Source organism: Vombatus ursinus, unplaced genomic scaffold, assembly GCF_900497805.2.
Source record: "Vombatus ursinus unplaced genomic scaffold, bare-nosed wombat genome assembly UNPS02014874.1, whole genome shotgun sequence".
NCBI classification, from domain to species: Eukaryota; Metazoa; Chordata; class Mammalia; order Diprotodontia; family Vombatidae; genus Vombatus; species Vombatus ursinus.
Window position 1 is genome coordinate 6,847,327 of NW_020954652.1, and position 5,073 is coordinate 6,852,399.

A 5,073-nucleotide genomic window follows, 5' to 3' on the forward strand; every position below is an offset into this window, starting at 1 on the left:
TCTCTCTCTCTCTCTCTCTCTCTCTCTCTCTCTCTCTCTCTCCCTCCTTCCCTCCCTCTCTCCACTCCAAGTAGCTCTGGTATGCGAGTGGGGGAGGAGGATAGGAACAGGAATCATTTACTCCTTTGAATCAAGCCTATTTTTGCTACAGTTTCATCTGAGATCATTAATTGCTATCCTTGTTTTTTTTTTAATTTCTACTGAAGAATAACAGATTTCGCCCTAGACTCTTATTTAATACTCTCTGTAAATCTTTGTTTATGTTTCTTGTAACCAAAATACTGTTGGACTTTGCCTTCTAATCAATTATCGTCTTCCATTGTATGTGTGAGTTCATCCCATTTACATCAAGTTAAGATCATTAATTATTTATTTTCCTCCATCTTAGTCTTTTATACATTTCCCTCTCTTTGTTTTCTGCCTCCTCTTCAAAAGAAAAATAGTATGGTGAGAAAGGGTTGTGCTCACTAACATTTCTGAATTTTATTAAATCTTCTAATACTTTACTCTTTGTCTTCTCTCCTCTTGCTCAGACCCCAATCACAGTTTATTATCCTTTCATTCTTTACTTTTAAATCTCTCTTCATAATCCTGCAAAAGCTGTTATTTTTTCTTATGACTAATACTTTCCTGAACTCTCTCTTTTTTTCTCCTGTTTTCCTTCTACCCCCTTTCCTTCCTATTTCATGATTGAATTGAATGTATTTCTACATCAAAATCTTCGTATGTGTTTATCCTTATTTGCTTCAGACAAAAGTATTGGGAGAGGGGGAATGGAACAAGCAGGAACTGTGCTACACGATTTGCAAATATTATCTTATTTGATAATCATGACAACCCTGTGAGGTAGATGATATTGTTATTTACATTTTACAGTTGAGGAAACTGAGGCAGATAGAGGTTAAGTGAATTAATTACCCACTGTCACACAGCTAAGTGTCTGAGGCAATGAAGGTAAACCCATTACTCTCAACCATTTTCCTTGTTTGTATAATTTTCTATTTGTCATTCCTAATCCTGTGAATTGTTTCCCTATCCTTCATCTCTCTTTTTTTCCTCTACTGTATACCTTTTCACTTACCTTTCCTTTCTTCTTTTAAGATAATCAAAATGTAAAAGATCATTCCTAGGCTCTTCATTTTATTTATCTGTCTTTATGATATCTGAATTCTGGGGCAACAACTTGTATAAACTCCCCCTAGAAGGATGCAAATAATTCATCTTTGTATAGTCATTTCTAAGTACTCACTTGTGTTTACTTCTCTTGACTGTTTTTGTATTTTAAAATTTCTTCTCAGTTCTGGTATTTTCATCAGGAATTCTTTAGAGTCTTCTATTTCATTAAAGGTCCACTTTTTTCTGAATTACATTCAATTTTTTTGGGAACATCTTCTTGAATGTAAATTAGATTTTTTGCCTTTTGGAATATTGTATTACAAGGTCATCACTCCTTTTAGGTGATAGCTGCTAAATCTTGTGTGATCCTGATCCAGATTCCTTTATGGCTGAACTCTTTCTGGCTTCTTGCAGTATTTTTGTTTCATATGGAGGTTTTGAATTTTGATTATGAAAATCCTGGGAGTTTTCATCATGAGATTTCTTTAAAGAAATGACCATTGGATTTTATTTTCACTTTGTCCTTTGGTTCTAATAAGTATAGGAAGTATTATTTCATGATTTATTGAAATATGACATTCAGACTCTTTTTTTGTCTATAAATTTTATTTCTCTAAATTTTTACCTGTTAAATTATCTGTATTTGTTCTGTGTTCTGATTCAATTTTTTTAAAAAAAATAATACTTTACATTTTCTTCCCCACCCCCAATATTTTGGATTTCTAAATATAACTTGTCTCATGGAGTTGTTAAGTTGTAATTAATCATTGTTATTCTAATTTTCAAGGAGTTTGTTATTTCAGCAAGGATTTGTATATATTTTTGTAACTTGATTTCTTTTCTGCTCCTTTCCCTTACATTTTCTTCCCTGTCCTTCTTTCCTCCAATGCCCTTATTTCTTTTCCAATTCTTTCCTCTATCTCTCTCATTTCAGTTCCAATATCATTTTTAACTTGTTCTCTGTGTCTGTCTCTGCCTCTCTATCTCTGTCTCTGTCTCTGTCTCTCTCTCCTTCTGTCTCCCAAACTCATCATTCCTTTCTGGAATTCTAATAGAACTTGTACTCAAGTTGTGTCTATCTTTGAGGATTTGCTTATAGAGATTTTAGAACTATTTTCTTCTGTGTTGGTGTCTTTGGTGTCCCTGGTACCATAAAAGCTCTTTATCATGGGAGACATTTTATTTGTTTGTTTACTCATTCTTCCAGCCTTTCCTACCTAAATTTGAACTTTGCCAAAGAACTAGGATCTGTATTCTTCTGGAAGGACTATCTGAGCCTTTTTAAAATAATTAATTAATTTAATTTTAGTTTTCAACATTCATTTTTATAAGATTTTGAGTTTAAAATTTTTCCCCTTCTCTCTCCTCCCTCCTCCCCAAGACGGCATGCAATCTGATATAGGCTCTACTTATACATTCATATTAAGCATATTTCCCATTAGTCATGGTGTAAAGAATAATTAGAACTAATGGGAGGAACCACATGAATGAAGCAACAAAACAAAACAAAACCAAAAAAAAAGAGAACAAATAGTATGCTTCCATATGCATTCATACTCCATAGTTCCTTCTCTGGATGTGGATAGCAATTTCTGTAATGAGACTTTTGGAGTTGTCTTAGATCCTTGCACTGCTGAGAAGAGCCAACTCTATCAAAGTTATCACACAACATGGTTGTTACTGTGTATAATGTTCTCCTGGTTCTGCTCATTTTAGTCAGCATCAGTTCATATAAGTCTTTCCATGTTTTTCTGAAGTCTGCCTGCTCATCATTTTTTATAGCACAATAGTATTCCATTACATTCATATACCACAACTTGTTTAGCTATTCCCTAATTGATGGGCATTCCCTCAATTTCCAATTCTCTGCCACCACCAAAAGAGCTGCTATGAATATTCTTGTACATATGGATCCTTTTCCCATTTTTATAATTTCTTTGGGAGACAGCGCCAGAAGTGGTTTTGTTGGGTCAAAGGGTATGCACATTTTTATAGCCCTTTGGGCATAGTTTCAAATTGCTCTCCAGAATGGTTGGATCATTTCACAACTCCACCAACAATGCATTAGTGTTCCAATTTTCCCACATCTTCTCTAACATTTATCATTTTCCTGTTTTGTCATGTTGGCCAATCTGATAGGTGTGATGTGGTACCTCAGAGTTGTTTTGATTTGCATTTCTCTAATCAATAGTGATTCAGAGCATTTTTTCATATGAACATAGATGGCTTTAATTTCTTCCTCTGAGAACTGTCTGTTCATATCCTTTGACCGTTTATCAATTGGGGAATGACTTGTATTCTTATAAATTTGACTCAGTTCTCTCTATATATATTAGAAATGAGGCCTTTATCAGAGACACTGGTTGTAAAAATTCTTTCCCAGTTTTATGCTTCCCCCCTAATCTTGGATGCATTGGCTTTGTTTGTGCAAAAAACTTCTCAATTTAATGTAATCAAAATTATCCATTTTGCATTTCATAATGTTCTCTATCTCTTGTTTGATCATAAATTCTTCTTTTCTGCATAGATCTGATAGTTAAACTATTTTTTGCTCTCCTAATTGACTTATAGTATCAGTCTTTATATCTAAATCATGTACCCATTTTGACTCTATCTTGGTATAAGGTGTGAGAAGTTGGGCTATGCCATGAGCCTTTTTTTAAGTTTTGTTTTGTGTTCTCTTGAATTCTCTTGCTGCTTTTACTGGATTTTAAGTGCTGTAGTCTTCAAATGTTTTAGATAAGGTGGCTCAGGTTGGGATATGCAATCTTTCAGCATATTCAATGTAGTTGATCTAGGGTAAAGTCTAATTAATGCCCTCCTGTCTGATCTTTGAAAGATCCTGACCCAAATTTGGATCTAAGTGGTATATGTATTTGCTTACCCTTGGTTGAATGTTCAGTAGACTGCTACTGTCACCAGGCCGTGTCACATAGTTGGAAAGCTCTACATGTTCAAAGCAACAGAATTATGAGCTACCTCTTGGTCTGAATTCCCTAGTTTTGTTACTGAGCTATAACCTTCAGACTGGGCTTCAAATTGTGACCTCACTCCATGTTAAATGCCAAGTAGATGCTACTTACATTTACTTCTGTTCTTGTTTCTTGCCCAGTACAAAGTCTTAGGCAATTTCTGATTTGGGTCTCTTATCTAGATCCATGATAACTTCTTGGCCTTGCTTATACTGGAAAATTTGACCTGAGCCTAGTCTCAGGTCTGCATTCAAGTACTATGTCATCATTGTAGATCATGGCTGACTTCTTATTCTACCTGAAGATAACAAAGAACAGGAAAACATCTCGTGGTGTTTTCCCCTTGGATTTCTCAATCATAGTATGATCTCATTCTTAGATCTTTGTGGAGTAGTTATAGGGGAGATCTGGACCTGACTGCTTTTCCTATATTAACTGATCTGGCATCTATGTAGCAAAAGTTGGCATGCTGAGTCACTCAGAGTATAGCTTTCTGTCTGTCTGTCTATCTATCTATATTCCCCCTCTCTTGGAGGAAGGTTTTCTGGCTGTTGTTGGACAGGTAAACACACCGACTACACCATTTCTTAGGTAGGAGACACAGCACCTCTCTCACCAGCAGGTTTGCTTTTGATCCGGTCAGACAGGAAGACAAGAATGGAGTCATAATAATGGGTTAAATAAGCTTACTTTATTCTAGTCTAGTCTTCTCAAAGGGAGTTTGCTGTTAATGGGAGCACCAACTCCTACAGCATTCCCTAACAACCCTTCTCACAAGGGCTGGCTTGAAGGGAGGAGGGGCAATTACCCCTCCATCTCGATGGGGTCAATCGAGACAGGCACAATTTGTGCTTCATACATCCCAGCAAGTCTCAATGGGGGCCGGTGGAAGCAAACACACAGATTATCCCTCCAAGCCTTGATGGGGGCCAATCAAGGCATATATAGCATTCCAGCTTGTGCATTCACCCCTAAGGGGGTCCCC